Consider the following 24,461-nt stretch of genomic DNA (forward strand, 5'->3'; position numbering starts at 1 on the left):
ATAAGAAAAGCGATTATTAACTACCTACCAGGTATGAGGCACTTTGACTTGCGTCACCTCATCTAACTTTCATGCATGCCTACTACAGGGAACTATGCCCCTCATTGTTCCAGAGAAGATCACCTGGACCCAGGAAACGTGGGGGCTCCAGGCTTCAAACCCAGATGCATTCAACCCTAAAGCCCAGGCACCTTCTGCTGTAGGAGACATAAAACTCTGCTGATCCCATTTACTTATGAAACGATCTATGGGCCAGATCATTAGAGAAAATGCCTCTAAAATGCCTCCGAATTGAAGGTGGTAAGAAACTATGTAAACCAACACGGGAAAATGAATACGCGGGAAATGCACACCCATACTAACTAGGTTTAGGATTTTGCCCGACTTCATATTCAATTATAAAACTATTTGATTTAATAATATATACAAAGCAGCACTGCACCAAATCGGCACCCCCTCAAGAAAATGCACATCCCCTCACTGTAAAATCTAGGAAAAATAATAGAATCCATGCATAAAAAGGGACCTAGTTTTTAAAAGACAAAAATGGTCATAAAAATGAATAAGAAATCCTGTTGCAGTTTTACTTCCTGTCTTTAAAAACTTTTTATACATATATTCTTTTAAAACTATTTTTGGAGACCAACTCACTTTGGCAAAATACTGAGAGTAATATAGTTTAATCCCTATTAGCTTGGAGCTGTGAAACTACATTGTTGATTTATTTCTCACACAGTCAAAATTTGGTGTGAAAGGTTCTAGCATCTTTTCTTGCAAATATCTAGTATTTTACCACTTTTAAAGTACTATTGGATCTATTGCCCTCCTTCATCTTTACAGCAACCCTAGATATAAGGTAAGTACAGACAGTCCCCGATTTAGGATAATTCGACTTAGATTTTTCAGCTTTTTTTTTTCTGGGAAAGGGTCTCGCTCAGTCACCCAGGCTGGAGCACAGTGGCGTGATCACGGCTCACTGCAGCCTAAACTCCCCAGGCACATGCTACCATGCCCATCTAATTTGTCTAGTTTTTATACAGACAAGGTTTCGTCACGTTGCCCAGGCTGGTCTCGAACTCCTGGGCTCAAGTGATCCACCCGCCTCAGCCTCCCAAAGTGTTGGGATTACAGGCGTGAGCCACCGCACCTGGATGACTTTCCAGCTTTATGATGATGCAAAAGCAATATGCATTCAATAGAAACTATACTTGAGTACCCATATAACCATTCTGTTTTTCATTTTCAGTACAGTATTTAATATACCTAGGCTTAGGTTGCATGATTTTGCCCAAATACAGGCCAATGAAAGTGAGCATGTTTAAGGCAGGCTAAGCTAAACTATGCTGTAATGTAGGTTAAATGTATTAAACGCAAATTTTGAACTTGATATTTTCAACTTACGATGGGTTTAGCAGGATGCAATCTATGCTAAGCCAAGGTGCGTCTGTTCTGTTACTCTCATTTTTTTTTCCTCTTACAAATGTACAAAAAATGTTTCAGAGTTTTTGAGGGAGCTTTCCAATGAAAGTGACAGAAAATCCAACTCAAACTAATGCAGGCAAAATAAAGGACTGAATAGTTCACAATCTGTAAGGTCCAGAGGTGAATCTACCCTCTGGCAAGGTTTGATCTGGGTCCAGGAGATGGCCTGGTCCCTCTCCACCTCAGCTCTGCTCTCATCCACACGGACTTCATACTCAGATGCCATGCAGTGGCAAGACAGCTACTAGGTTGGATGTAGCTACAATATCCGCAGCTCCAACCTCTGAGTTCAAGGCCAGTGGGAAAGAACACACATACCTCTCAACAGTCCCAACAAAAGCCTCATCACATCTTGCGGGCTCCAACTAGGTCATGAAACCACCTCTAAGCCAATTACTATAAGCCAGTATCAGGAATAATCTGAGTCCTATGTCTCCCCCTGAAGCCCTGCACAATATCATCTCCACCAAAGTCCATGGGCTAAAGGGTGGGTGTGAGTGTGGGTCTCCCTGGGAAAACTAAGCAGGGTGAATAAATACAAAGTCAGAAAGCCAAGAGATCCTCAGCACAGGCTATGTGACTTGCCCAGAGTCACACTGCTACTAAGAGACAAAATCAGGACTCATGCACAAATCTCCTGGGACCGAGTACTCCAAAAATAGTGGCAAATTATTTTAAAGCACACAGGTGAATCACAAAAAGTCCTCCAAACTGAACCTCTTGGTCACAAATAACAGTCTAAAATATTTAACAAACTGCCAACAGGACTTCAAAGAAAGCCACTTACAAAATAGAAAGTTTGTAAAATTAAACACAGTTACTGTTATCGAAATCGAAATCCCTTTATAGTTCTAAATGGTTCCTTACCATCTAGAAAGTCAGAACACTGTACTCAAAAGTAAAAGCGAAAAGCTTTTTGACCTATTTTTGTCTCTACACGGACGTAAAGCACCGAATCCTATTTATTAAGTGCCTTCGACGCACGCTGTTGCTCTGGCGATTCGCAACTCGAAAATGACACTTACTATTCAGCTAGAGATTAGAATCTCAAGCAGTAGGGCATTTTTTAATAAAAAATTAAATTAAAAATAGATTTGCCATTGTCTGCTTAACAAAACTAGTAGCTCTGCTGGCTTAGAGGGGAAATAACATATTTCTTCGGATTTTTATATATTCATCTGAGCAGTGCTAAAAAATAAAACAAAGTTACTAATATTCATATCTCGAGCAACTGTACATTGCTTCTAACTATACATTCAATCTCTCTGGCACATCCACTGTGGCCCTGAGCAGCCAGTACAGGCTCTTCTACCAAAACGAAGCAAGCCACTCTAAAACCTGATGCGTGCAGGTGTCACGAAACACCAGGTGCAGCTTGACAGATGTGAGCCAAATAAGGAAACATTCAGCCCAGCACTGCCCAACAGTCATGATGTATATTTTCTACATCTGTGCTCTAAAATATGGTGGCCACTAGCTGCAGGCGGCTATTGAGACTAAGGAACTGTATTTTTAATTTTATTCCATTTCAACTCATTTAAAGTAGCCACATGCCGCTAATGGCTACTGATCTAGAGGGCAGCTGGGATGTTACTCTTGAGAATGTCTCCAGCATTTTACCTGTTGCTCTCTCTCACTCACATTTCCCATTCTAGCACAAACAAAACAAAACAAAACAAAACAAAAAACCACAACACCTACAGTTCTCCAAACAGGGCATCTGTTTTGTTCCTCTGGGGGGGTCCTGTCTATGTTGTTCATGTGGCCCTGGATTTCCATACTCCTAGCCTTCCTGGCAGACATCCTTTTCATCCTCACAACCCAACCCAGGCTTTATCTCTTCTGTGAAGCTGTCCTTGATTTTCCGTTCTATCTTCCCTGCTTGTGAATGGGTCAGCTCTCCTTCCCCACCGCCCTGTGCGTGTGAACATTTTTGTTCAGTATACTGCAGTGGGTCGGGAGTATGTCCCTTCCAGACTGGAAGGCAGAGAGGGTGGCTGTAAGAATTGGCACTTTGGGTCAGGCACAGTGGCTCATGCCTGTAATCCCAGCACTTTGGGAGGCTGAGGCGGGTGGATCACATGAGGTCAGTAGTTCAAGACCAGCCTGGTCAACATGGCGAAACCCCGTATCTACTAAAAATACAAAAATCAGCCCGGTGTGGTGGCGCGTGCCTGTAATCCCAGCTACTTGGGAGGCTGAAGCAGGAGAATCGGCTTGAACCAAACCCGGGAGGCAGAGGGTGCAGTGAGCCGAGATCGCGCCACGGCACTCCACCCTGGGCAACAGGGCAAGACTCTGTCACAAAAAAAAAAAAAAAAAAAAGAATGAGCACTTTGGAGATGGCTGCTAGCATTAAATCCTGTCTCCAACACTTACTACTACCTCTAAGATCTCATGCAAGTTAGACGATCTCTCCAAGCCTCGGTGTCCCATCTGTAAAATGGGGTTATTAATGATAACCCTTCTTGATGGCTGTTGCAAAGATTAAGAAAATGTCCAAACACAAGCACAACATTTGCCTGGGTACCTGGCAAGGAGCAAAAATGTCATAACATTAATCTCTTATGTATTTTTTTCATTATATTATTAGACTGTGCATTTTTAAGTATAGACTAGATCTTAGCCATCCCTGAAACCCAGCAACACAGCATACAGTGGGTACCCATTAAAAATTAAAATGACTAATGATGCCTCCAGTGGATGGATGCCAGCCCTGAACTCAATTCTAAGTATTCCCCATAATGCTAAATGGCCTTGCTCTAAAGGTCAAACTAGGAAACTAAAAAGATGTCTCAGCTGGGCTCAGTGGCTCATGCCTATAATCCCAGCACTTTGAAAGACTGAGGTGGGTGGATCACTTGAGGTCAGGAGCTCAAGACCAGCCTGGCCAACACGGTGAAACCCCATTTCTACTAAAAATAGAAAACATTAGCCGGGCGTGGTGGTGCATGCCTGTGATCCCAGCTACTCGGGAGGCTGAGGCAGGAGAATCGCCTGACCCCAGGAGACAGAGTTTGCAGTGAGACGAGATTGCACCACTGCACTCTAGCCTGAGGGATAGAGCAAGACTCCCTCTCAAAAAAAAAAAATAAATAAATAAATAAATAAAAATAAAAAATTAAAGAGGTCTCAACAGAGGTAGACAGGGAAAGAGTAGCGGATGCAGGAAGATCCAAAATGCATATGGGGGTTTATTCAAACTGCACTCAAACCCTCTAGTAGTCCCACCACCATCCTCTCCAGAGGTCCCACCCCTGCCCCAAGCCCTCCCTGTACCCACAACCTGGCCAAACCTCTACTCAAATGTTACTGATGAAAACAAGTCTTATCCTGCAGGTTTGAGTGCAGTAAAAGAAGTTTAAAGGCCACTGGTCCAAAATGGCCGTAAGAGAATATATGTGCAACTCTGTTCCCACAGTCTGTTCCCGGCACCCTTCCTCCCACTTCTAGTTTACTCATCTCCTTTCTTTCCTAAGAGGCCAAGGCGGGCGGATCACCTGAGGTCAGCAGTTCGAGACCAGGCTGCCCAACACATTAAAACTCCGTCTCTACTAAAAATACAAAAAACTAGCTGGGCATGGTGGTGGGAACCTATAATCCCAGCTAGTCGGGAGGCTGAGGCAGGAGAATCGCTTGAACCCGGGAGGCGGAGGTTGCAGTGAGCCGAGATGGTGCCACTGCACTCCAGCCTGGGTGACAAAAGCGAAACACCGTCTCAAAAAAAAAAAAAAACCCTCCAATTTACAGACAAGACTTGCAACCCTAGATTCTGTGTTCCACAGTGTCCCTAACCCTGAAAGACAGGATACCTCTTGAGACCGTCCAAGGTTTCTTGGTTTTATTGAGGGCAAATAAAGATGAGAGCAGATGAAACAAGCATTAAAAATGATTAAGTGTTCAACATACAGGCTTTCTAGCCCAGGAAGAGTCCCAGTGAGACTGTTTGTTTCCCAAATTCAATGTATTCCTTCTGCTATAATGCTCCCTGGCACAGGGAGTTTAGTAAAGAGCAAGCTGGGAGCTGGGAGCATGCAGTAAGTGCATCTCCAATGGGGCTCTCCTTTCGGTGCTTTGAACACAGGAAATGATTTCAATTTCAGCACAGCTTCCACTTAGGACAATCAGGCAGCACTGGAAGCTGGAATGCAGGTGACCTATCTTCCTTGGGGCCCCTGTGCAAGAGGTCTAAAGGGTAATGACTGGGGACCGGCATGACTGAAGAGCGTAAGAACAGCTGCCATGGGGTCTGGGGATTGGCGACTTGCCTGCCGTGCGAACTTGGGTATATCACCTCCCCTCTGTGTGCTTTGGTTTCCTTGTTTATAAAACAAGAGTGTGGTTTCCAAACCTTTTTTTTTTTTGAGACAGAGTTTGGCTCTTGTTGCCCAGGCTGGAGTGCAATGGCACAATCTCGGCTCACTGCAACCTCCTCCTCCCGGGCTCAAGAGATTCTCCTGCCTCAGCCTCCTGAGTGGCTGGGATTACAGGCACGCACCACCATGCCTGGCTAATGTTGTATTTTTAATAGAGATGGGGTTCCTCCATGTTGGTTAGGCTGGTCTTGAACTCCTGACCTCGTGAGCCACCCGCCTCGGCCTCCCAAAGTGCTGGGATTACAGACGTGAGCTACCGCGCCTGGCCTCAAACTTTTCTTTCTATAAATAACAAGCCCCCTTTTTGTCCCCAATAAAATCTTCTGGGAAATGCAAAGATCTAAAACACACAGGTGACGCATCTGTGATTGAAGTGTATTTACAGGATTCTAAAGTCCCACTTACCTGAGTCTCTCTCTCTTACCTCCCCCAGCCCCTGGGAAACCCAGAATCCTAGAAGTTCATGGAATGATATTAGGGAACTAGATCATCTTTCTAGCATCACATCAAGTTGAAAAATTCCAGGATGGGACATATAATGGATCTTATTTATTTACTTATTTATTTTTAGTTTTTGAGACAGAGTTTCACTCTTGTTGCCCAGGCTGGAGTGTAATGGCGCGATCTCAGCTCACTGCAACCTCTGCCTCCTGGGTTCAGGCGATTCTCCTGCCTAAGCCTCCTGAGTAGCTGAGATTACAGGCATGTGTCACCATGCCCGGCTAATTTTGTATTTTTAGTAGAGATGGGGTTTCTCCATGTTGGTCAGGCTGGTCTCGAACTCCTGACCTCAGATCATCTACCCGCCTCAGCCTCCCAAAGTGCTGGAATTACAAGTGTGAGCCACCACGCCTGGCCTATAATGGACCTTATAATGCGTATCTTTAGGAAATGGCTAAGAAATAGACTAAATCATTATTTCACTTAACATTTGTATTATGAAAAATGTTAAAAACATTAAAACAACAGAGTCCCTATGTATCTATGACCCAATATCAGTAATTAGCAAGTCATGATAATTACAGCCTTGTTTCCTCTCTAACCTACTCATTCCCATGACTCCCTTTCTCCCCACCCCGTGATTACTTTGAAGCAAATCCGCGATATACTATCATCTTGGTCCTAAGGGTTTCAAAATCTTTATTTTTAAATCTCAATTTCATTACCACACTAAGAAAAGAACATTAATTCCTTAACTTCATCTAAAATCCACAAGCCACCAGTGCCATCAAATTTTCCCCTTTACAATTTCCTTGGTTTTTCCTTGGTGTAGAAGAACAGAGCTGTTTTTCTACAGTTTTCCGCTGTCTGAATTTTCATGACAGCGTCTGTTTGTCATTTAACCTGCATCTCTGCCCTCTGTATACTTCCTGTGACTTCATAGCTAGATCTAGGGTCTTGAACAGATCCAAGTTCTGTTGCGGGAAGTCAGGGACCCCAAACGGAGGGACGGGCTGAAGCCATGGCAGAAGAATGTGGATTGTGAAGATTTCATGGACATTTATTAGTTCCCCAAATTAATACTTTTATAATTTCTTATGCCTGTCTTTACTGCAATCTCTAAACATAAATTGTGAAGATTTCTTGGACACTTATCACTTCCCCAATCAATACCCTTGTGATTTCTTATGCCTGTCTTTACTTTAATCTCTTAATCCTGTCAGCTGAGGAGGATGTACGTCGCCTCAGGACCATGTGATAATTGCGTTAACTGCACAAATTATAGAGCATGTGTGTTTGAACAATATGAAATCTGGGCACCTTGAAAAAAGAACAGGATAACAGCAATTGTTCAGGGAATAAGAGAGATAACCTTAAACTCTGACCAACGGTGAGCCAGGTGGAACAGAGCCATATTTCTCTTCTTTCAAAAGCAAATGGGAGAAATATCACTGAATTCTTTTTCTCAGCAAGGAACATCCCTCGGAAAGAGAATACGCGCCTGGGGGTACAGGTCTATAAACGGCCCCCACTAGGTGTGCCCATCTTCTATGGTCGAGGCTGTAGGGGTGAAATAGACTCCAGTCTCCCATAGCGCTCCCAGGCTTATTAGGAAGAGGAAATTCCCGCCTAATAAATTTTGGTCAGACTGGTTGCTCTCAAAACCCTGTCTCCTGATAAGATGTTATCAATGACAACGGTGCCCGAAACTTCATTAGCAATTTTAATTTCACCCCGGTCCTGTGGTCCTGTGATCTCGTTCTGCCTCCACTTGCCTTGTGATATTCTATTACCTTGTGAAGTACTTCATGTCTGTGACCCACACCCTATTCGTACACTCCCTCCCCTTTTGAAACTCCCTAATAAAAACTTCCTGGTTTTTGCAGCTTGTGGGGCATCACGGAACCTACCGACATGTGATGTCTCCCCCAGATGTCCAGCTTTAAAATTTCTCTCTTTTGTACTCTGTCCTTTATTTCTCAAGCCAGCCGATGCTTAGGAAAATAGAAAAGAACCTACGTGACTATCGGGGCAGGTTCCCCGATAAAGTTCCATCAAGAGGCACATGACATCTGGTTGTTTCTCTTTTGTGATGCTGGCAACCATGGATTAAAACACTGACTTTATTAGACTGATTATTTTACAGTGTCTTATCCATCTTCCAAAATGTTTCATGCATACACAAATACAGAATATTAGATATTCACAGTTTTACCCAAACTGCATTCAACTACCATTGTTCTGAAACTTTTCATTTAATGACATGGGAGTAACAGTTTTTTAAAAAATCATAATTCCATAAGATATGCTTCACATGGTAACAATATTGAGTATAGGTTAGATTCTAACAATTTAGAAGACATTTATTCAGAGTAGTGCTTTATACATAGAAGGTGAATAATAAGTTGTTGCTGAATAAATAGCCAGCCCCATTAAATCCAGTCCACTTCTAAGCAGTGGTACACTGTGAACTGACGTGTACAAGGACTCCACCAGATGTACTACACGATAGACTCAAGTCTTCTAAAATTCCCCAAACATCTTTCTTCTCTCATTGTAAACTAGAAAAAGCCAAACAGTTCCTGGTTTTCACCATTTCTCACTTTGTGTTGTTTTTGAAACCACTGCCTAAAAACCCAGCATGGCTCCATCTTTTTACTGCCTTAACTCGCTCATTCAGGCTTTCTCCTCCCTCCAAATAGCTTAAGTATAAGCCATAGCCCCTGATCAAAAATCAAACCGGTAATTTCCACCACCCCCACTCATGCTAACTGGTGGTTACAAAAAAAACTGACAGCCTGTTTCAACGTTGCCAGAGTCTGAGGGACCCCAAAATGATCAATGTCACCATTTTGCTTCATGACTAGGAGCTTATTGTGCGAAAAGCAGCTACTCCCTATAGTCAATTAATAGTTCCATGAAAGAAGCCAGAGACGTGAGCAATCAAAACTAAATCAGGCAGCGTATTTATTTTTTTGAGTCCTCCGTATTTTTTTTTTCTAGAATGCTGCTGTGAAAGCTCAGAATATAAACAAGTAGGTGCTTATTAGGAAAAGACTAGTTGAAAATCTTTCGCCCAGCACATCTCAGCCACTGCAACAGTCTTCCTCACCAACAGGCTTACGTCTAAAGGACTCAGTGTGTGAGAATGAAAACGAGGTGGTGGATAAGCGGTTTTTAAACCAGGCTCATGGGCCCCAGGGGTAAGAAAGGGCAGGCACTGAGAGTCTTTGGCCAGCACCTCTATTTCTCTCTCCACCCCCAGCCCTGCACCCCTGCAGGCCACTGAATGACTCAGAGTAAAAGTCATTCCCTCCAGCACCCACAATAACCTGTCCCCACACCAGGAGCCCACCCCAGCCTGACTCAAATTCTGCCTTACTCAGGAAGGGAAGGAGGGCTCTTCCTGAAGCCGCGTTGTGCCAAAGATGCCCCACGCTCCTTGCACACTGCCAGACACTGGGCCCAAAAACTCCAGTGGTTTTACCAAAGGTATGCCTATCCCCCAATTAAAGACCCCTCATTCTGAATAAACCAGTATTCAGTTAATTACTCAAGACAAGCCCCTTCAATGGATCCCAGAGGGCCTCTGAGGCAGAGAGAGGGACCTGGGGTCAGGTCCTTGATCTGTCCCCCTGGGCAAATCACTTTCCTGAGATGCCTCTTCGGGTCTGTAGATTGGAGGGCCATATTCACTATCTCCTAAAGCTTTTAAAGAATCGAAAAGGCCAATTGCACAATAAAGGCAAATTCTTTCTCCTCCACCCCAGCCTGTCCTGCTTCACTCGCTCTGCTTCATTGTTCTTCATGGGTTTACACCCCCTACTTCATCTGCACTCCGTCCCAGAGAACAGTTCTTGGCCTGTCCACTCAGCAGACACCTTCTCTGACACAGGGACTGTGTAGAGAAAGAAGAGCAGGATAAATCCTCTCTGTTCTTGCACCATTTCTGGTCTAGGAATGATAGTGTGTCATCAGTCTCATCAATAGTTAATGCTTTTGCCTCCCAGAGTCACCCCAGGATAAGACGCTGCCTCAGAAGAAACCTGTCCCCTCAATGCCAGGTCCAGCAGACACACAGGCCCACTTCGCAGAACATCTCAACCACTGGGTGTCCTTAGCAAGCTAATGTCGTTTTTTCATCACTCAATCCCATTCCACTCCACCTCCCAGCACCCCATCATCTTCACCATAACTTCAACAGTATCCATGTATCTCAGAGGATACGAATGCTACAGGGTGAGGGCAGGAGCTCCAGTCTACTGAAAAAAACTCAAATTAGGACTACATCCTTCAAACGAGGGATGCGATACATTATTAACAGGCAGTACTCACTCATAACCTACTGGGTACTAGACACCAGGCTACGAGTTTTCAACATATTAATCCCTTTAGTTCTTTTTTCTTTTCTTTTCTTTTTTTTTTTTTTGAGACAGAGTCTCACTCTGTTGTCCAGGCTAGAGTGCAGTGGTGCGATCATGGCTCACTGCAACCTCTACCTCCCAGGTTCAAGCAATTCTCCTGCCTCAGCCTTCCAAGAAGCTGGGATTACAGATGAGCACCACCATGCCCAGCTAATTTTTTTGTATTTTAAATACAGACGGGGTTTCACCATGTTGGCCAGGCTGGTCTCAAACTCCTGACCTCAGGCGATCCTCCCGCCTCTGCCTCCCAAAGTACTGGGATTACAGGCATGAGCCACTGCGCCCGGACTCCTTTAGTTCTTATTACAATACTAAGGTATAGGTACAGTTGTTATCCCAATTTTCCATACGAGGAAATACAAAGGGACGGAGAGATTAAAGAAGGAGCGCAGGGTCAGATGGCTGGTAGTGGGTGGGGGTGCAATGATCTGGTTCTGTAGCTTGAGGGTCTTTTCCACAGAAAAGTAAAAGGAGGACCATACTTCTGTTGCAGAAACTGCCAGCGACCACAACCACTCATATTTAAACCCATCAGGAGAAAAGTCCTATTCACTCTCTGGACTGAGGATCAGAAGATCTCGGGCCACACCCAGGCCCTACCACCAGCAGCAGCAATAACACGGCCTTCAAACAGGGATTTCACCTCTTCTAACCCCTATTTTCCCATCTAAAAGACGAGTGTTCTAGATAATAGCTCTCATATCCTAGGATTATCTGCAAGGAAACCAGGGAGCAGAGTCTTAAGTCTTCCACACTTGAGGTCAGAGGGACCTAGTTCAACTCCGGGCTGTGAGGCCAGCTGGCTGGTGACTGTGGGTGGGTAATTTAACCTCTAGGTTTCCGCCTCCTCATTTGCAAAGAAGGATAACAATGAATTTACTGCAAGTACTAAAGGAAGCAACACCCACAAATGCTCAATCCAGTGTCCAGCATATAACAAACACCTAATAAATGACAGTCGTATTATTATTATTACCATTATTATTATCAAGATCTGAAATTCCACAGAAGGAAATCTTCCCCTCTTTAATACGGTACACTTTATAACCTTATTTGGAAGGATAATCTGGCTAACACATTTTCCCATTTAAATCTTTGAACAACCAAGTCTGACTCAGAGTGGAGGGGGATAGGGCGGAGGGCGTAAAGGTAGCAGCTGGATCCCAGGCCCCTCATCTGATGGAGGAAGAGTTTTGCTGGCTCCCCACTTATTCTAATTCTATCCCTGCCTCTCTCTTATGCCCCTCCCACCACACTCCTGCTCCCAAGACCCTATAAGTAACCTAACCGGTCTTAAAAAAAAAAAAGACACCACCTGAGCAAGTCTATAGCTGCTGAATGATAATGACAAGGTTCCTATGGCAACCCCCATTTCTAAAGTTTGGGTGGTGGAAGACAGAGAGGGATCATTTGGCACCTGGCTTATGGGTGAAACACCTTGAAACTGCATGTTTTTTAATTCTCTCCACAATTAGAGCCAGGCCTTACACTTTTCCAGCACAAGACACTTTACAAGGTGTTTCACACAAGTTAACTACCATGTGAGATAAGGAGGAGAGATTACTGACCCTGTTTTTTACAAATGAAAAACCTAACAATTGGACTTGTTAACAGCTCATATGCAGTAAATCCAGGATAAGACCTTGGGTCTCCTGACTCCTAAACAAGCGATTTACTCAAGACCCCACTGTGTCTTCCAGCCCTACCTACCTTCTCTCTACCGCCCCAGCCTTCTAGGCTTTCTCCTTCTCTCAAGTCACTTACTTCGAGGCACACTTACCCAACCTTTGCATTTCTGCCTTCTGTCACATCCTGCTCTGTTTCCACAATTATCAAGTGACTCAGCTCTCCAATTAAACTGTGTACGTGTCTATTCAATACCATTCAGCTGTAAAATAACCTACACATTTCTACAGTGATGCCTAGGACAAGGTTTTATTCACCAAGCGACTATGCCACCGGCTCCAGTTAAAGACTACCAGGAACATACCTGTAGTCAAACAAAGTTGGGTTCATTGGTTCACTGCAGCAAGGTGGACACTACACCAGGCAGAATTTCAGAGATCTCAGCAAGAGGATGTCAGGAGGAGCTCATTATACAATTTGGACTGCGTTCAGTGATTTAGGGGTAGGCTCAGGGAAATGTAGTTTTGCTCTGAATTGGGTGCTGTCAACAGAGCAGAAATTTTATGATGACGTAGCTTCCTAATTTTTATCTAAGAGGCAGGAGGAATAGAATGAGGCTAAAGCCATAATCGGTAAAGAAACATTCGTGTGAGCTGAGACTGGGGAATGTTTGGTCGTTTTTGTGCCTTGCAGTGATCTTGCTTTTATCTGTGCTCAGTGTTGATGATTGAGTGGTCTTGTTTTTGTCTTGTTCTATTAACAACATAGAGTGACTCCATCACTCTATATTGTATTCTGTGAAACTCTTTATGCCCAAGAAGAGAACACACAAAGGCCCCAGCTATTAGAGCCAGGCTGGCTCTAAGCAGATAGCAGCATAAGGAACTATTCTTTGTAATTTTCTCGACAACTTGTTCCACAAGTCACAATACCTGTTTGTGGTATTTACTTTGTACTTTTTAAAAATAAGACTCATGATGGAGAAGGCTGATGTGAGCCGACGTTGAAAGGTCAGCCCTGGAGCTACAAAAAGAGGCCTCTGAGCTGAGAAACTGAAACCGATGCTCCCAGATGAAGATTTTTTTTTCCTGCCATCAACTGTGGAAGTAATTAATAGTCACTTTTATTTCAGAATTTGTTTTATATTTAACAAAGCCTCCTGAGCAGCCCTTCATGGCTTCAAGGTGGTCTGGGCACAAGATCGATAAAGATTTCGCCCCTTAATTAGGTTACATTCCAGCAAAGGTAACATGTGTTTTTTGTCTATAAAAATAAACACAACAAATTTAAAAAAACATACAGTCTGTTAGAAAGTGGTAAGTACGATAAAGGCTGGGCACGGTGGCTCACACTTGTAATCCTAGCACTTTTGGAGGCCAAGGCGGGTAGATTGCCTGAACTCAGGAGTTCGAGACCAGCCTGGGCAACACAGTGAAATCCCGTCTCTACTAAAAATATATATATACAAAAAATAGGCCGGGCGTGGCGGCGTACACCTGTAGTCCCAGCTACTTGGGAGGCTGAGGCAGGAGAATTGCTTGAACCTGGGAGGCGGAGGTTACAGTGAGTGGAGATTGGGCCACTGCACTCCAGCGTGGGCAAGAGAGCGAGACTCCGTCTCCAAAAAAAAAGAAAGAAAGAAAAGTGATAAGTGCTATGAAAATAAAGAAAAAACAGAACAGGGTAAAGAGGGATGGGAATGCCAGGCGAGGGTCACAGTGATCAATGAGGCAGCCAGGCAAGCCCTCCGCCATATGAAATTGAAACATGAGAAAGTCTTGATGGAAATGAAGGGGGGGCCTAAACAAAGCCACCAAAGAGAAATTAATCCAAGGAGAAATTAATCCAAAGGGAAATCAGCACCATCGTCTCATTTCAGATATGCGACAACTGAGAACTAGAGAGGTCTAGGAACTTGTCCGAGACCACACAATTTGATGACAGAACCAGGTGGAACGTGGGTCTGCAGATTCCCTGTCACAAGCTTCCTTCCCTATAATGAACAGGATATAAGAGCATTCTGTATAGGATCAAATCCAGAAGTAACTCCAGAATCACAGGCAGAAACAGCCACTGCTTTTCAAGCACACACAGGTTTACAATACCTGTGTGTATCCATGCCAACCTGCAAAGTGTTAACTACCAAATGATCCTGAGAGGTCCAACCTTTAGCCTCATTCAAAACAGGGGAAGAGGAGGAGGCTGTGAGCATTTAAGTCCCTTGTTCAACATCTAGATGGCAAAAGGCAGGGTTTATTTTCAAACCCCAGCTGCATAATTTCATAGCTCTATTATGCAAAACACCACACACCAGTATGATGTTCACAGATACATGTGGCCTATATAACCCTTAATAATACCTACTTCACAGACAGTTGTGAGGCTTAAATAAGTATGCCCACATATGCCGAAGATAGCAAGGATACGAAAAAGTGCCAGTTCCTTTCCCACATGTGCTGAGTTGGAAACAGCTTGGTGCCAGAGCACGTCCACAAGGATATGTCTGCCTGTTGTGCCGTCTGCTGTATCCTCAGAACCTGCCTTGGGGCAGGCACTAAATATTCACTGAATGGATGGAAAATAGAAGTATGCAGGCTCTTCCTTCTGCTCTTTGTTCTCAATACTCTAGGGATCCCCGAGAACACCTCTCAGTTCAGCTGTGGACAAGAGGAAGCAAATGCGAAAGTGAAACTGCTCTCAGCAGGTCCCAACTGAGTCCCTACTGGGCAGGCTCGTGGCCAGCCAGATGCCCAGACCGGCCATACCAGACAGTCCTTGCAGAGGCTGAACAAGATAAATTGCCTATTGTGGATTAAGAAATCTATCAAAGCACTCTAGAATGGATTCCAAGATCCATTTGCATCAAAAACATGAAATCAAATGAGTATCACATTCAAGGACTTGGCATATCACAAACTCAGAGCTGATCAATGTAATTATAAATGCACTTAAGGGAAAAAAAAAAAAAAAAAAAAAAAAAAGAAAGGACCTTGCCCTGGGCATGAAGAGAAGCCATGACAGGCTGCTTTGTTAAATATAAAACAAATTCTAAAATAAAAGTGACTATGAATTACTTCAGCAGTTGATGGCAGAAAAAAAAATCTTGGTCTGGGAGCATCGGTTTCAGTTTCTCAGCTCAGAGATCCCTTTTTATAGCTCCAGGCTGACCTTTCTGACCTTTCACCATCAGCTCACATCAGCCTTCTCCATCATGAGTCTTATTTTTAAAAAGTACAAGGTAAATCCCCCAGTGTTCTAATCAAGCTCCCTTACTCACTTGAAGGGTAACCTTCATAGAAAAGAGGCCACTTGATAAATTCCAAAGCAAGTAAAAATAAAACATTATGAAGAAGATAGTCTAATCATCCCAGCTAATTACAAAAGCAGAGTACATCACTTTATTCTCCCCAAGTGTCTCCAGTTTATTTAAAAAAAAAAAAAAGGTCCAATTTAACAAAGACATTCTGTGTTACTGGTCTGAAGAGAAACAGAAGGAATCTTGGGAGATGCAGTTGTGATTTATAAAACCAAAGAGTTAGCTGTTGAAACAGTTATTCATAAATGTATCGGTGACATATGTAAATATATATGATATGCCAACTGGATGCAAGAGCCCGGCGAAGGTGCTGTGGGGTGCCATGTTGCATCAAGCGAGGCTGCGCCCTTCACAAGCTTATGGCTGATTGCAGCATTACAAAACCCCAGAGGCAGGACCACAAGGCATTCAGCAGAGAGAGAGAGCACTTTCCAGCTCAGGAGGCCCGGGCAGTCATTCCGGAGAAGGTGGCATATAAAGTGGGCCTTAGGCCGGGCGCGGTGGCTCACACCTGTAATCCCAGCACTTTGGGAGGCCGAGACGGGCGGATTATGAGGTCAGGAGATCGAGACCATCCTGGCAAACACGGTGAAACCCTGTCTCTACTAAAAATACAAAAAAATTAGCCGGGTGTGGTGGCGGGTACCTGTAGTTCCAGCTACTCGGGAGGCTGAGGCAGGAGAATGGCATGAACCCAGGAGGCGGAGCTTGCAGTGAGCGGAGATCGCGCCACCACACTCCAGCCTGGGCAAGAGAGCAGGACTCTGTCTCAAAAAGAATAAATAAATAAAAATAAAGTGGGCCTTGAAGAACGGGTGGGAGGTAGAGGGGTGGAGTGCGAAACTGTCAGAACCCTAACCATTTGCTAGCCACTCCATGTGCCCCCAACCTGCCCAACCCAGAAAGGATCAGGCGAGAGACCTCAGGGTCTGGAGGGCCCATCACGCCTCACCAGGGCTGTGTGGTACAATCCCCAGGACCCATGTTTCAGAACCCACGTGCCACACTCCAGCCGAGATGGCAGGAATCAGAATTTCAGGGGTGGGGCTTGGTCCTGTGCTTCCGGGAAAGGCCCTCAAGGAATTTCTGATGAGCAGCCCTCTGCCCCCGGGAACCACAGATTAACACCAGTATCTTAGTTTTCGAAGTGGAGCAAATGAAACTCAGAGTGGGGGGGTTCCTTACTTTTTCATCATCATTCTGATGAATATGTAGTGAATACCAACCTCAGGATACAAAAATTAATAAAGCCCATACCTGCCCTCATTACACGTTTTTTGCTCAGTGAGTCCTTACAGCAAAACCATGAAGGACTACTGTCATCTCTTCACATGCCCCCTTTTTATTAAGACAAAGAAACTGAAGCTTAAAAGGTTAAGAGAACAGGAATAATAAATGATGGAGTCGGGATCAAGTCTTGGCATCCTGAGACGCACCCCGCACCTCTGTGCTGCTTACTGGAGGCTTCCCGGGCACCCAGCCCTACGCTGGCACCTGGGCGATGACTATGCACAACAAATGGCCTCTGATCTCAGTAGGAATAGGGGGTTTAGGGGACAGCAGAAGAGAGCTGTCCAAGAGCCAAACTTCCACTGAAAAGATTTCAAAATGTTTCATGTGCAGAATCCAACCAGAGTGCTGAACTATGGCCATACCCGGACCAGTTCTCAGGGGGCCATGCTCCTCTGGAAATGTTCTCCACCCAGACAACCACATGCCTCTCCATGGAAGAGGGTCGGAACCATTCCCAACAGAACAAGCTGGGTGGGTGGGTGGTGGGTCTGAGCAGTCACTTCCCCCTCAGAGCCTCAGTGAGGTCCGTATGAAGAGGCCGAAATGAAGACTCAAGGCGCAGCTCCCAGAAGTGATAAATAGATCTACTGATCATCAGCCAAGAGAGTAAGACACAGGGGAAATCCCACCAGAACTGGGAATTAGACACCGTTTCCAGGTCCCTGTGAGGCAGCCACTGTGTCTTCTTTGGTGAAAGAACCAGATTACAGCCCTAAACTTAGAGGCGGACAACGCCAAGCCCTAGGCTGGTGCTTCTACTTTTAGCCGTGTGAGCCAAGCGAGGTAGCTTACTTCAGCACAGATCGCCCTGCTGAAAAACGGCAACTTGGAAAGGTTTCTGTGAGGATTTAATAAAACAGCTTTGAAAACGCTACACATCTTACCTGGCTCATGACAGGTGCTTTACAAACGGCTGATGCATCTGAATGCGTTTCTTAATGTAGGTTCTGAAAAATAGACAAGGCCCCTTTAAGGTTAGTTGTCAGATGAACCTGTCTGTCATTATCCTCTTCTGTCTCCCCGCCGCTCCCTAATTTTTGTTTTTCCAAGAGCAAGCAGAAAAAGCTAAAATAACTTTTTTTTTTCTTTTTTTGAGACAGAGTCTCGCTCTGTTGCCCAGGCTGGAATGCAGTGGCGTGATCTCAGTTCACTGCAACCCTTGCCTTCTGGATTCAAGTGATTCTTGTGCCTCAGTCTCCCCAGTAGCTGGGATTACAGGCTCAGCTAATTTTTGTATTTTTAGTAGAGATGAGGTTTTGCCATGTTGGCCAGACTGGTCTCGAACTCCTGGCCTTGAGGGATCCGCCCTTCTCAGCCTCCCAGAAGTGTTGGGATTACAGCGGTGAACCACCGCACCCAGCCTAAAAGAACATCTTTAAGTGAAGGTTCATGGGGCAGACAGATTAGTGGCTCTTTTATTCTAAGCTGGAAGCCAAAAGGAACAGACTCCCCTCAAGAGCAGGAGAAAAAAATCCATTGGGAGCTTTTGATACCCAGACAGCTGGGAAGCCCCAAAGGGCAAGAATTCAATAAATACTCCCACTGGACATGCAACGGCAAGAAACGATGCAATCAGAAAAAGGCCAAGTTAAATTACATGTTCACTTGCAGTAAGTTTTCAAGGACACATACTAACAAAACACTTACTGAAATATTTCTTATAGTTGTTTATCGGTAAATGTTAGTAATTAGTAATTAATGCTCTCCTAGATAAACAAAATGCCTATTTTAAATAGAAAATGATAATCGAGTGCATCAGAGAGAATCTCTGGCCTATCACACAAGAGATCTCGCCTTTGACACCATAAACCATATTACTGCACACCCAGGGCAGTTATCTGCTTAAGACCTGGGCTTGAGAAAAAATGACTAGCCTCCAGGAAACAACAGATGCTGGAGAGGAAGTGGAGAAATAGGAATGCTTTTACACTGTTGGTAGGACTGTAAATTAGTTCAACCATTGTGGAAGACAGTGTGGCGATTCCTCAAGGATCTAGAACCAGAAATACCATTTGACCCAGCAATCCCATTGTTACCGGGGTTCCTTGCTCCCAAGTTGGAACCGGGAGTTCCAACTCCCAAGATGGTGGCGGGCCGCTTCCAAAATGGCGGCCGGTCGCTTCCAAGATGGTGGCAAGCCTCGTGTTCTCTGACCTGGGGTTCTTGGCCTCACGGATTCCAAGGAATGGAATCTTGGGCCATGTGGTGAGTGTTATAGTTCTATTAGAAGCCATGAGTCACGGAAGAGAACCGTGGAACCCAGCGACTAGTGTTCAACTCGATTAGGACGAACCCAGGCACGTAGCTATGCAGGAACAACGGCAAGCCTTTAGCCCAATCGGGAGTGGCAATGGGCACCTTGCTGGATCAGGAGCCCAGTGGACATCCTGCTGGATCCAGAGGGATGGAAGTCAGCGGCGGGTCTGTGACTGTGGCAAACAGCAATGGTGGACAGCGAGCGAAAGCTCAGCTCCAGCCATAACAAACCCGGACCAGAAGAGAGTGCGGTTGCAAGATTTAACAGAGTGAAAACAGAGCTCCCATACAAAGGGAGGGGACCCAAAGAGGGTAGCCGTTGCTGGCTCGAATGCCTGGGTTTATATCCTGATCATTGTTCCTCCTGCTGTGCTCTCAGGCGATAGCTGATTGGCTATTTCTTTACCTCCTGTTTTTGCCTAATTAGCATTTTAGTGAGCTCTCTTTACTACCTGATTGGTCAGGTGTGAGCTAAGATGCAAGCACCCTGTTTAAAGGTGGATGCGGTCACCTTCCCAGCTAGGCTTAGGATTCTTAGTTGGCCTAGGAAATCCAGCTAGTCCTGTCTCTCACCATTACTGGGTACATACCCAAAGGATTATAAATTATTCTACTATAAAGACACATGCACACGTATGTTTATTGCAGCACTATTCACAATAGCAAAGACTTGGAACCAATCCAAATGCCAATGATAAGCTAGATAAAGAAAACGTGGCACATACACACCACGGAATACCATGCAGCCATAAAAAAGGATGAGTTCATGTCTTTTGCAGGGACATGGGTTAAGCTGGAAACCATCATTCTCAGCAAACTAACACAAGATCAGAAAACCAAACACCGCATCTTCTCACTCATAGGTGGGAATTGAACAATGAGAACACATGGACACAGGGAGGGGAACATCACACACTGGGGCCTGTAGGGGGTCAGGGGCTAGGGGAGGGATAACATTAGGACAAATACCTAATGTAGATGACAGGTTGATGGGTGCAGCAAACCACCATGGCACATGTATACCTATGTAACATAACTGCACGTTCTGCACATGTATCCCAGAACTTCAAGTATAATTTTAAAAAATTAAAATGACCAGCCCCAAGGGAGCTCACCTTATAAATGCAAACCTGTATCATGATAATAATGTTGTATTACTGTACTTCCTAATTTCAGAACGACATCTCATCATAGTCATTTTTAAAATATGGAAACAAACGCACGAGCTTTGGGAAAAGGTAGAAATGACACTAGGAAAACAACGGGTACCCAACAGATACAAACAAAAAGCCTTCACCTTACATTGTGGCCTCTGGCGGTATAAACTGGGTCCCCACCAGGCTTCTGGAAGAAGTGTTGTCTGAGTAGGGACTCAGAAAATAAAAGGGAGTTTTCAACAGGCCCAAAGCAGTTTCAGGCTTAACAAAGGCCACATTGTATAAAATTCTTCTCAACTCCTAAAGCTGGAGGATCCTTGGAAGTAAAAAGCAGTCAGAAGTCAGGTATCAAACAGAGACCGGGGCTTAAATCCAGGTATGTTTTCTTGGTCTTGAGTGATTAACGAAATCAACAAAATGTGGTCAAGAGCTGGAAGCAACCCATTATGACATGTATGGTTCATCAAGGACATGTTCAGCAACAGATACATGGGCAAACCAAGGTGCTATGTGGCATACACATAAAGTAGAAGGAAATATCATCGACATGCTACACCATGTGATGTAAACTTTGAGGACCTCATGCTAAGTGAAATACGCCAGTCACAAAACAACAAATACTATATCATTCCACTCATATAAAGTACCTGGAGGACTCAAACCCATAGAGAATGCTGCTTGCCAGGGGCTGGGAGGAGGGGAAAATAGGGAGTTCTTGTTCAAAGGATGCACAATTTCAGTTCTGCAAGATCCAAACAGTTCTGGAGATTGGCTGCACGACAATGTGAAGATACTTAACACTACTGAACTGTCCACCCAAAAATAGTTAAGATGGTCAATCTTATGCGTATTTTACAATTAAAAAATTTTAAATTTTTTGTTAAATTAAAAAAAAAATTTTTTTTGTACAGACAGGGTCTCACTATGTTGCCCAGACTGCTCTTGAACTCCTGGACTCAAGTGATCCTACCGCTTCGGCTTCCCAAAGTGTTAGGATTACAGGCGTGAGCCATGATGCCTGGCCTTTTTTGAATTTTTTTAAATCGAGAAGCTGATACTTAACCCCAGGGCTTGAAATAAGACTTAAATAAAATAATGTACACAGTCTAACCCATAGCACCTGGCATACCATAGATGTTCAAATAAATATTTGTTTCTCCCACTGTCTTTGTTTTCAGAATAAGAAATAAAGTTGTGGCCAGAGAAGTTAAGGGCCTGGAGGGGCAATCCTAGTGGTTGGGAACTCCAGGGTCACAGTGTCCTGGCTCCACACTGGATTCTCTACTCAGCAGCAAGCATGGCCTGAGGAAAGTGACCCAGCCTCTCTGACACTCAGCGTCCTGAGCTGTGAAGGTGGTGGTGGGATCAGCACCTCAGAGGGGGCTCTTCTGAGGATGGGCGTGCAACCGTGATCAGGAGAATGCCTGGCCCACACAAACATGACTTCAGCGCTCACCAGGGCAAAGCGGGGGCAAGACCAACACGTGCAAACTACCTGGCCACTACCCTGACCCTCCTGGGCCAGTCCCCCACTCCAGCTGCCCACAACAACTAGAATGGTGCATCTGCCTGCAAGCTGGAGTCAGCACGGGGAACACCGTGGGCGCAGCCAGCCTGAGGCCTTTCTGATGACCTACTGCACTGCCACCACAGCCGCGACCCTCGCCCATACATCCATGCACCCTCAGCAAGGTCCTTGGAGTGTGATGCCTGCACTCCTGGGCACTGTCGCTAGAGAGATTTCAACCCTGAATCTCAGGGTGGGCAACGCTTCCTTAGGCTGAGAGTGGGTAACGAAGCGGCATCGCCCAGGCAGCCTCTGCCTCGAACACCTCTCTTCTTCCTCCTTTTCTTCCACCCCCCCTTATTCCCATCTGTGCAGCAAGGAAAAGGTCAGTAAGCACAGCCCCATCTTGGTATTCTCTCCAAAGCTCCACATTAAAGGAAAACTGACATCTGCGAGGAGATAACAGCTAACTCGTTTTTCCCTTCGTTAACTTGGTGGCCGAGTACAGCCACCACCTGGGCTAAGCATGCCAGCCTTTGCTAACACCCATTCTGCAAAAGGACCAAGCACTGCAACTCGGCTAGCTGTTCCTCACTCCCACTCCTCACCCACCTACACACACACACACACACACACACACACACACACACACACACACACACACCCTTAGCCTACAATTTACAGCAACAACAAGAAATCATAACAGCGAATGTAGCATATTGCCATAGAACAAGCCATGGAATTTGCACAAGATCCCTTGGACAAGCAATTAACCTCACTAAGCCTCAGGCTCCTCACCCACAGAATGGCCATGCAGACACGCCTGGCCTCTCCATGTTGCCATGAGGATCCTTGACTGTCAAATCTGGAGAACTCTCCTACACAGCATTCGGTGCCACTCCTCAGTCCTGCCCCCCAGCACTTCGCGCCAGCCCCAGGAGCTCTTGCACCCGCAAATAAATGCTTTCACTCACTTCTGCTCACCACCCTTCGGCCAGAATGAGCCACATGGCCCTAGAAAGGGGCAGGGAAGGTGACCATTCCTATGTCCTCAGTAGAAGAAAAGTGGATTTTGGGACCCAGACATTCTTTTTTTGAGACAAGGTCTCACTCTGTCACCCAGGCTGGAGTGGCATGATCTTGGCTCACTGCAACCTCTGTCTCCTGGGTTCAAGCAATTCTCATGCCTCAGCCTCCCGAGTAGCTGGGATTACAGGCACGCGCCACCATGCCTGGCTCATTTTTTTGTATTTTTAGTAGACAGAGGGTCTCACCATGTTGGCCAGGCTGGTCTTGAACTCCTGACCTCAAATGATCCACCTGCCTCAGCTTCCCAAAGTGCTAGGATTACAGGCGTGAGCCACCGTGCCCGGCAGGAACCAGATGTTTCTAACACAGACAAATCCTCTGTCCTCGAGAGCTCACGGCAAGTGGTGAAGACAAGCTCCACAAACCCCTGGGAAGAAAACATCATGGAAAAGGCTGCCAAAGATCCTGTAAGCTGCCATGGGAGCAAAGGAAGACTCTGTTCAGCCCACCTGGGAGCCTTCGACAGAGGTGTGTGTGTCATCAGGGAAGCCTTCCTGGGGGAGGTTATATCCGAACATCTTGAACAATACAGGCGATCTTCTCAGGGAAGAGGATTGACGGCAGTCACTGAGCAAAGAGGCTCCTGGCCTTGATCAACACTACAATTTCATCTTTTCCAGTGTTGCGGCCTGGGCTCCTTCATAACTGTATCATAAACCCACTCCGAGTGGGTGTACCTGACACTGTGACCGCCAGGGCTGAATCACCAGGAACGCAGGAAGCTGAGGGCCAGCCAGACACCTGGGTCCCAAGAGAAACAGTGTGGGGGACACAGAGGCTAGATAGGCCTGGGTTCAAATCCCAGCTCTGTCACGTGTCCTCGGGGGCCACCATGACGTTTGTTTGTAGGCTTGGTGTTATAAGTTCTTCTTGTGAGAGCTGTGTTTTCATTGACCTAACAAATCTATTAACACAAAAAGGGCAGTCCATGGTCAAAATTTTTTATCAGAGGTAAAAAGAGTCAAAACAATATTGATGATTGATGTTCCTACTATACCTACATATTAGTATCTATCAGAGGTAGCACGTACCGAGTCCTCACCAAGGGCCTGGCCAATTTCTAGTCTATTATTATTATTGTTGTTATTATTATACTCTTTCACAGATGAGAAAATTGAGGCACAGAAGTCAATTAAGCTGTCCGAGAGCATAGGAATGTGTTGCAGAAAGCGGTTTGCCTCCATACTGAGCCCAGCAGGGAACTCACCGTTCCCACTTCTCACACAGCACCGTGGCACACAGGAACATGGGAGCCGACAGTTTAGGGTTCAAGTCTCAGCTTTGCCACTCAGTCACTCTTTATCTCGGGCGTGCCACCTCTGCAAGCCTCACTTCCCTCATTTCTGAAATGGGAGGTTAATCCAACCTCATCAGGTAATTGAGGCAAAGCACTTGCCACAGAGAAGCACTCAATAATGCTGTTGTCTTTATTTCCTTTAGCAGTCAAGAGGGTGGGGTCCCTGCCGTCTCGGCTTGCCCAACAGTCTCCTGCCC

At 45.3% G+C, this 24,461-nt stretch overlaps 1 protein-coding gene across 5 annotated transcripts in view; it reads right to left on the reverse strand.

Annotated features, from left to right (window-relative positions):
- The window catches only part of LARGE1 (LARGE xylosyl- and glucuronyltransferase 1), an 852,160-nt gene that overhangs the window by 767,524 nt on the left and 60,175 nt on the right, over nt 1-24,461 (reverse strand). Inside the window, exon 2 of one of the 5 annotated variants that reach the window (XM_003821497.5) lies at nt 17,843-17,905. The exons of the other annotated variants lie outside the window; for them this stretch is intronic. The gene's annotated coding sequence lies outside the window, so the exon portion shown is untranslated. The remainder of the gene's footprint in view (nt 1-17,842; nt 17,906-24,461) is intronic. 5 annotated transcript variants of the gene reach the window in all.

This window comes from Pan paniscus, chromosome 23 (assembly GCF_029289425.2).
Source record: "Pan paniscus chromosome 23, NHGRI_mPanPan1-v2.0_pri, whole genome shotgun sequence".
NCBI classification, from domain to species: Eukaryota; Metazoa; Chordata; class Mammalia; order Primates; family Hominidae; genus Pan; species Pan paniscus.